Source organism: Hippichthys cyanospilos, chromosome 8 (assembly GCF_059441005.1).
Source record: "Hippichthys cyanospilos isolate Australia breed blue-spotted pipefish chromosome 8, RoL_Hcya_1.0, whole genome shotgun sequence".
NCBI classification, from domain to species: Eukaryota; Metazoa; Chordata; class Actinopteri; order Syngnathiformes; family Syngnathidae; genus Hippichthys; species Hippichthys cyanospilos.
Genome location: NC_142376.1, coordinates 17,311,068 through 17,320,830, shown reverse-complemented (window position 1 = coordinate 17,320,830; position 9,763 = coordinate 17,311,068). Strand labels below are relative to the sequence as shown.

At 38.7% G+C, this 9,763-nt stretch overlaps 1 long non-coding RNA gene across 1 annotated transcript; it reads left to right on the top strand.

Annotated features, from left to right (window-relative positions):
* The first annotated feature begins 6,379 nt into the window (after positions 1–6,379).
* LOC148420354 (uncharacterized) lies at positions 6,380–8,747 on the top strand. The gene is made up of 2 exons (XR_015866428.1): positions 6,380–6,977; positions 8,145–8,747. It is a non-coding gene; the product is annotated as an uncharacterized LOC148420354 (long non-coding RNA).
* Positions 8,748–9,763: the final 1,016 nt, after the last annotated feature.

Below are 9,763 nucleotides of genomic sequence, written 5' to 3'. Positions count from 1 at the left end.
TAGTTAAATAAAGTTATTTAAAAAAAAAAGAACAAAATGAAAAAAACAAAACAAAATATGTTGCTCAGCCAGCAAACGTTTGCGCTAGCATACGCCGAAGCCAGACTTGCAGACATTTTTTTTTTTTTTACCCACAATGGCTGAAGAAGAGCAAAACGGAAATTGGACCGGCATTGTACAATTCAATACTTGGTGTCCATGTCAATACAAAAGGATTTTTTATTGGAAATGAAACCCGAAGACAAAAAACAAGCAAGTCATGGAAGTCTTTCTGAGGAAAAAAAAAAGATGGATGGAATTTGTATTGAAATAACTTTGGGACAGCCGTATTGGAAGAGATGATATGTGTTGTCATTTTATGTCATTCATACTCAATTAACATGTTTGGTTGGGTTTAGTTGTTGTGAGTTTGTGGGGTTTTGTTCATGTTTCTGTTCCACTTAAGTTTTCCTTTATTGTCTGTGCTCTCATTTGTTTTATTTTGTCCACCTGTCTGGTGACTCTGTCCAGGTTTGCTCCGGTTCGGTCCTGCTTCATTTTCTTATTAAAACATTTTTTTGAGCCACAAATTTTTCAGTTTTCCTGCAGTTTTTGGGTCCCCTTCCTTCCTTCTCCCAACTCAACTCACTATGCCCATGCAGACGTGATATTAAATTGCCATTTGTAATTTAGCTTACAATCTTATTAAAGCTTGCCTGCTCTTCGTGGACTTCATAAAACTTTGTGGACAAATAATTTGAAATTACTATTACTTATTCTAAGTTTAGACACGTAAAATGCTAAGTCTTATATGCTGGGGGCGGCATGGCTCGGTATAGAGTGGTCGTCTCCCAGTCGAAAGGCCGTGGGTTTGATCCCCTGACCATCAAGACCTTGTTGAAGGGTCCTTAAGCAAGACACTGAACCCCCAGTTGCTCCTGATGCTGCGTCATCAGTAGGTAAATGACTAGTTAGTGTAAAACGCTTTGAGTACCTAAGGTAGAAAAGCGCTATATAAGTGAAAGTCCATTTACCATCCATTTACCATTTACCATGATGTGGGTTTATTGATGTTTAAATGCTCTGAAAAATAGCTTGCGTAGCCCAGTAATGCATAAGAGGTGTCCAGTCACTGAAGGCCTAAGTGTGTAACACACGGACTGCCACTGGTGTATAGCCATATCTTACAAAACATTTGCACCAATTTACCCTCATTGGTGACAAACAACAGGAATAAGTTTGGTGTCTGAATAAAAATAAAACAAGAAATAACTGTTATTGTTATTGAAAAATGGTTAACTTCTTTCAACAGTGAGTCCGAGTTCATTGGCTGCATATTTTAGAGGCTGTTTTTGGAAGGAAAGCAGCATAAAGAACATAATTTGAAAAAAAGGTACTTGATTTGAAAATGAAAAAATGTGTTCATGATTAGTAGGTATCACTTCTGTACCACAATGCTTCACAGTCACCCACGCATAAATCTGTGTGCTTGCTCAATCGCTCCTTTTTTTACAATTCATCTTGTTCAGGCATGTGTGACACGTGAGCTGTAGTCTATACCAACAGTTCTCAAATGGGTGTACGTATAAGCCTGCGGATATCCAAACGCACATCAAGGTGTATGCAAGATTATAACAGGGTTTCTGGTAGTATCAGCAAATCTAATATACAGTATTGCTTCTCTGACAGGAATTATACACTTCAAATTAAGAGCAAATCAAATGGAGCCTTACGTAGTACAGTAGTGTATATGTTTGTAGTGACTCTTTTAATGTCTTCAAATGTTTTATATATACATATATATATATATATATATATATATATATATATATATATATATATATATATATATATATTACACCACCATTCATGGTCCTATTGACACCTCTGGTCAACAAGTGTGAGGCAAGAACTGTTGCAGCCAAATGCTCCATCACATTTTTCTTACCCATTTGAGGAAAACTTGATTCTGTCAAACATGCGGATAATACATCAGTTTTTGAGCATATAATTCATGGAGAAAAAAAATGCTTTGAAGGGCAATTTTTCGGTGGGCTTGTAATATACAAGTGTGCGTTATTAAGAAATCTCTGTAAATAGTTATGATGCAACAAGCAGCAATACAACCAACACAAGAGAACAATTCATCCTGATCTGACGTTTATGGATGCAAGCGCAACTTACGCAAAGGAAAAACATAGCAAGGAATAATGTATTCCACAATGGCACTGTGTACAAAAATAAATCTGACTGTTCAGGAAAGCCTTTTTTTCATGAAAGCTTGCTTTACATTTAACAATAAGTCACCCAGCTAAGAGTCCAACAGAGACGAGGCCATTATCACAGTGCGCAGCCGCAGACACACGCAACATATGGGCTACCTGGTGCTGAAAACCTGAATACATTTGGCTGCTGTCTGGAGAATTTAGCCTATATGCTTGCATGTGTGTGTCTGTACAGAGACGTTTGCACAAGCTGGAGCAGAGCAGCCTCATAATTTTTCCATGAGAGTTATACTTCATATATTCTTAAAGCTGCCATACTACCTCCAGTCCTAATGGATGGGTTGCAACAATATGCTTCTGGTATACTCATCACATGGACTTTATAAGGACTGCGATAGGATGGCTCTTGCGTCAAACAGACTTTGTTTGTCTGCTTGATAAACATATGTACAGTGCATGTGCGCAGCACATGTATGCACAATCGTGCATGCACGGTTGCACACGCACAAACAGGAGCAGGTGATAATAGGGATGTTTTTTATTCGGTCATGAATTATTCACAAAGCATGTGCTTGAACAGATCCTTGAGTTGAGAGAGTAATATGACAGATATTACGACTGCTATTAGATGAGAAATATTGTAAGTTTTGGAGATTGTATCTATGAAGACAGTGAATGACCTCCATTCGTTGCTACTGCTACTTTTTGTTTAAATAGAAAAGTATGAGTGTTTTTTTCCGCACTTCAACAATCTTAACGCAATGTTAACCACAGCCAATGAGAAAACTTTATCTGCACAAACATGTTTATGCTTAATTTTAGAATTTTTAACGACATTTCTTTGTCTTAATTGACAACATTTTCACGTAAATGTCAATTGTGTTAGAGCTGCATCATGCACATTAATTTTTTTTCTAGGTTAAACTGTCCTGTAAATTATAGATTTTTTTTCAACTGTTCATAATAGAGCATATAAACAATAAAAAACACTGCCTTGACATTAATTAAAGTGATCGTGCGTGTGTAATGTATCCAGAGTTTACCATTTGAAGTAGTGGTATCCAACCTTTTTTGTGTCACAGACCGGTTGGAACAAGTACATTCTTTTTAAGGACCACCAACCATTCCCTTGTTTTGCCACTTGCTTTTGATTAATAATGGTATCACGTGAGCTTAGGGCTCAGGTAACAACGACACACACAGGTAAGCCCTGAGAACATTTGCTGTCGTTTTCAGTTGACAGCAAATGGCAAAATGTATTTATAAATGTATTAATTGCACACCTTAAATAATGACGTCATCAAGTTAATTTATACAAAATAATATTTGTTTCAGTTCTGAAAATGGTATCCTTTTCCTAATGCTCCCTGTCTCGAATGAAAGCGGTTCAAATCTTTCAATGAAAGTTTTCGACAATTTCCAATATTTCAGAGGCATCCACCGCAAAGTTTCCTAGACCTTACATAATCAGGGGATGTTTTTGACTAAATTTAGTTCAATTAGAGTCTCATGATATATGGCCAAAAGTATCCTTTTGGAGAAGATTTAGATTGGAACTTCATTGAAAGTATCTGAACAAATAGCCTTTTCATGCAGCATCTATTCAGATGGAATACATTCAACCACGGCCTGAGAGGGAGGGCCAGACTAATGGGAGCTACCTGTAACTGTGCACAGCAAAAATGTTTCGATCTTCTTCCACATCCTCTGGAACTGAAACCAAAATGCAATGATTTCTTATATCCTCAAAGCCTTGCCGCATACTTTACAGTGTTTTTATGCAAATGAACTGAGCTTCAATAAGTGTGAGGGTCCTGCCCACTAATTGCTCTTTTTCTGTGTATGAAGACTGTGGTCCGTCAGAGATTGTGCCCATGCTGTATCGTCACCTGTTAAAAAAAATAGGAGCCCCCATTCAACACATCAAGCTCCTTTGCCTCTTGCACAAATAAGAGTTATTGTGATCAGGACTTGACTTGACTTTAACATGACTTTAATTCCTCCATCTCCTGCCCGTTAAAACACTCTTTTCCCCACAAATTGCGGCAATCGACAGTGAAAGCCATTGCCAACCCATTGATGCTGCAATGTTGCCCACTAGACGTGTGGGCATTTCTCATATTGGACTTAGCTGACTGTTGATTTTTGAATGAAAAAGAGAGTTCAAGGGCTTGTCAAGTAACTATTGTATATTTAATTATAGGCTATTGCGCTGATGTACACATCATGTTTAACACCGTTTTTTTCCGCACCAATGTATAAGGCGCACCAAATTATATGGCACACCTTCAATGAATGGCCTATTTTAAAATGTTGCTTCATATGTAAGGTGCACGGCATTATAAGGCATATAGAATAGAAGCTACAGTAGAGTGACTGGGGTTGCATAAACCATCAACTAGATGATGCTATGCTAAAGGGAATGTCAACAAAACAAACAGATGTCAGTCAAAGACATTAGGATTATGTTTGATACAATTGGAAGTTAAGAATAAAGATGATTTGTGTAACGTACTATTTGAAGAATGGGTAAAGAAATACTGCTTGAAAAACTGTTTGGATCAATGCCAAGACAAATCATAAGTTTAAAAGACTATAATCATGATTCAATTAAATATTGAATTTAAATCTTTTTTAATCTAATAACAACCAAAAACCTTAAAATATGTTGGTTTGTTGGTTTGTTGGTTTAAAAACAGTTTCTGGATTCATTTTATAAAAGTGTGCCTTAAAGAAAAAGTGTTTTTTTTTTTTGTTTGTTTGTTTTTTTGCACCTTGTCCACAAACAAAGTGTCTCAAAATTGGAGCAGATATAGCATATCGACATTTCAAACAGTGTGTTACAAAAGTGTTAATTGTAAAAGAAAAAAAAAAACATTTATAACTGAGATACAGGGGTAAAACTTGATTATCTTACTTTTTCGTTTCTCAAAAATGAAAACTCGAGGTTTATGCGGTATAAGGTGCACTGGATTATAAGGTGCACTGCCAGCTTCTGGGAAAATTGGATGCTTTTAGTTGTGCCTTATAGTAGGGAAATACGGTAATACAGAGATAAAAGGAATCTTTGTATAACATGTAATTAATATTTCTATCAATATTTCTATGTCCCTATCAAACAAACACGCACACACATACACGCACACACACATGCTGTTACTTTGTTGTTCTGTTTCACAAATATTGCATGTATGCCAAACAATCTAAATTTTGTTTAAAAGTTATGTAAAACTAGTGTTTCATATTTCCATCTTTCAAAACTAATATTTATAAAAACAAAAAAATAAAAAAGTTTGAAGATTATTTTTTAAATGAAAAATTATACTGTAATATAGCCATTACTTGTTTGATGGTAGAAATGCCATTGCAGTACTTTAAAAGGTAAAAAAGCATTGCCAATGCCTGTTGGGATACATGTATTTATTTATTTTAAAGCAAGGATTTTTTGGACAATTAGGCCTGCGCCAGGTCGAAATGACTGTCAAAATCACTGTTTTGTTTTTCCGATAAATGAACATAACAGGAGGGTTTAAAAAAAAAAGTAGTTGCTTTACACCTGGTGGGGAACTTTGGAAATTGCTGTTTCATCAAAACCAATGATAAACAATGTCAAAGCTGTAAAAGTCTTTCGGGCAATACTGACACCAATTCTTGTTTTTAACACGATCAAAAAAAAGACAAACAAACAATTTATCTCGACTAAATGTTTGTCCATACTTCCAATTCATACTTTCCCCCAGCGCACTGCAATGTATACTCCGAAAAAAGAAGGATCCAAAGAATCATCTATCGTGATCAAACAGTCCAACGACATCAGCAAGCTCTCAGGTCCCAGTGACAGAGGGCGTGGATTTTATTTTGGAGATCATAGTCATTCAGACGAGTTTGTATAAAAAAAAAAAAAAGAAAAAAAAAGAAAAACAAACATCTCATAAAAAGTCCTCGAAATATTCCATATTTGTGGGATGTTGCATGCTGCAAACGTTGTCTGAGCTTAAGTGGAAAGGGTCCGGTTCGGGGGAGAACCCTTTTAGATTGGAATTAAGTGCGGGGGAAACGGAGAAAAAAGGAGCGGGAGGATGATGATGATGATGATGATGATGATGATGATGATGATGATGATGATGATGATGTGGAGGAGGAGGGCAGGAAAGAAAGTGGGTGCTGGTGCCAGACGCAGTAAGAAGTGAACGTACGTGTGTATGGTGCTGAGAGTGTGACGTGTTATTGCAGCCCGCTCGTGGAGCTCCGCAAGCAGCCAGCAAAGCGCCTTTTTGCGTCCTTACTGCCCCCCACCACCCACCCCCAAACATCTCCCATCCACCCACTCTAGACGGATCTTTTCTCTCCTCTATTTTCTCGACCTGACGAGAGGATGCTGCTTGACGACTTGCTCGGAAATGGAATAGAGACGGCGAAAAAACCGTGATGTTATAAACAAAATGCTCTAAAAAATTTAGTGTCTGAAATTCTGTGACTGTCGCTCGGTTCTAATTGAGTTTGGATGGGAAAGCCCATGCGGATGATGAGGAGGAGGACCGTGGATACAAGCGGGGAAAGCGGAGTGTAACGCATTTTATTTTATTTGATTTTTTTTTTTTTTTTTTTTTACCACCCACTGAAGCATCTTGTTGCGCCGGACTTGTGTGCGTGAGGGTGCGTGTGTGCGTGCGTGCGTGTTGGAGTATGGATTCACTCGAGGGCTGCAGACTTGATTTATAAAGGATGTTGTCAAGTATGTTGGGATTATAGCCATAGCTTTCGTGGTGTAAGGTAAGATGTTTTTAAAATATATTTGTATTCTTATGCGTGGTTGCATGGTATCAGTGAAAGTTTTTGCATTGAAATAATCTTGACGGGTGTTTGTGTTCTGCGCAGACCTTCTCACGAATTCACAGAACAGATATGTTTATTTAAAGCGATGATCTGTCTCTTAAGAGGCAAACACCACTTTATAAGTGGCACCGTGTCTCCATTCACAATGCCTCCAGAGAGACGATTGCTTTTTAGAAGCCTCCGCAATAAAACCGAGCGTGTCTCTCCTGACGACCCATTTCTCCTCGTGCCCCGGAATACTGATTCCCCCTTGACGCCCCTGCACATGAATCTTGCAAAAGGATGTGGATTCCCGTGGATTTAGAGCTCACAGCTGATTCCACACCCTGCAAGCCTTGCGCGCAAAATAAGTTGGGGTGCCACCATTCCATTCCCAATTCCGGTCTATTGGCTTCTGCGCGTGTCTGATTTGTACATGTGCGTGTGTGGAAACCGTGCGAGTCCATCGCCTCCACTTCCATGGTTGCACAGAAGAGCACGCGCAACAACGCGCGCGCGCACGCACTCGCTCGCAGCTGCATTGCCTGCAGGATTAAAGCAATCAGGACATGGCAATGCATTCTCCCTCTCTTTCTCTCGCCGTCCTCTTTCTCCCCCTCACGCCTCCGTGCACGTCGCGCGAGCACACACGCACACCCACACACCGCCCCAATCAAATTTTACTGTCCAAAACAAGCTTGATATTCAGGAACATTTTTGTTCCCCAAATCTGTCTTCTTCGCATGAAATGATAATGCGATTTGTGTACAATTGAGTACTTGCATAGAAATGACGGAGTCTTTTTCATTGCGACAAACCTTAAATGGGAGCATCTCAAAGCGTTTTTATTTTCTTTTTTTTTTCCCAGCACGACCCTGTTATCAACTCTAATGTCTAAAGTATGTCAACCGAACACGCAGACATACACGCATGGTAAAAATAAATAAATAACGGTCAGAGTAACCACAAGGTGGCAATGTTTGCACAAAGTACAATAGTGAAGCGTGGCAAGACGAGGTGCAAAAGCCATGCAGCTGCGGTAGATGTGGTGAATTTTGTCATGCCATTTTCATGACGGGGAAACCTTGATGTTCATTGTGTAATTCTCCTCATTTCTCATTGCAGGCCAAATGACATAGGATGAAGGCTGTTCGAAACCTGTTGATTTATATATTTTCCACCTATCTTCTGGTTATGTTTGGATTAACTGGTGCCCAAGATTATTGGTGTTCCACTCTGGTCAAGGGGGTCATCTATGGATCCTACTCTGTGACTGAAATGTTCCCTAAAAACTATACAAACTGTACGTGGACACTGGAGAACCCAGACCCGACCAAATACAGCATCTACCTGAAGCTATACAAACAAGACCTGAGCTGCTCTGAGTATTCTCTGCTCGCCTATCAGTTTGATCACTACTCTCACGAAAAAATTAACGCCTTGCTCAAGGTGAACGAGTCGATAGTGTACCTATGTGATTCCAAGAATATCTATGTCTTTTTGCTCTACGACAAAAATTTTGTTCAGTTACGGAGGGTTTTCCCTTCTGATTCCAACGGATTGACGCCACAGAAGCTGGAGGAAGAGGAGAAATCTATTGTGGAGTTTCTGGTGTTGAATAAGGCCAGCCCAAGCCAGTTTGGGTGTCAAGTGCTTTGTACGTGGCTGGAAAACTGCCTGAAATTAGAGAAGGGCACAGTGGAGACGTGCGGCATCGTCTACACAAAATGCACATGTCCCCAGCATTTAGGAGACGGAGAATCCGAGAGCATGCTCATGCTCAACAATGTGGTTTTACCCCTCAATGCCCAAACGGAGGGCTGCTTGTCACCCCAACTGCACGCAGGCCAGGTCTGCAATCTTAGTGCCGAAGTGAAGCGGCCTCCTAAAGAAGGTGAGTATGCTGCTCTTGTCTCCCTTTTTCCGTGCTCACACAGTAATGGAGCAGTGTTTATGCATAGATCATTCAATGTGCACGTCAATCACTCCCTCCTTCTGCCCTTTTCTAATGCATGTCTCTAGTGTGATGGCCCATGAAACAAAGAGCACACATACAGTAGTTTTATTCAAGTGGTTTCTCCCCAATAATTGGACAAAAAAGCTTGAAGTTGGGTGTAAGCGTCTGCAGTAGAACCTCTGATGTCCGATACAGAAAATTGGGGGACTTTGTATTTTCTTTATTTGATGATGATTTCTGTCTCTACGTTTGGCTTTTTCTTTCGCGAGTCCACAACTCTTTATTAAAAAAAAAAAAAAAAAAAGATGGGACGTTGCCATACATGATATGTCAGCTTATCCTGCCGTCCTCACCAAATTAAATTTTCGGTGTAAAATTGAGTCACATACATTGCTTTTGGAAATGTTAACTCCAGAAGTCCCAAAATAGCTATTAATAAAGCAACACACATGAATTAATACAGCACCTTTCCAATGGAAACTGCGAGACGAGTCAGTAAAAATAGAGATGTGAATAATTAACTGTTACATTATATGCATGACATAAGCAAAATTTTACATGCACGCACACACACACACACACACACACACACACACGCACGCACACGTACGCACACACATATATTTATATATATATATATTTATATATATATATTTATATATATATATATATATATATATATATATATATATATATATATATATATATATATATATATATATATATATATATATATATATATATATATATCAAGCAGGAGGCCTATACATATTTAGATAGATATTTA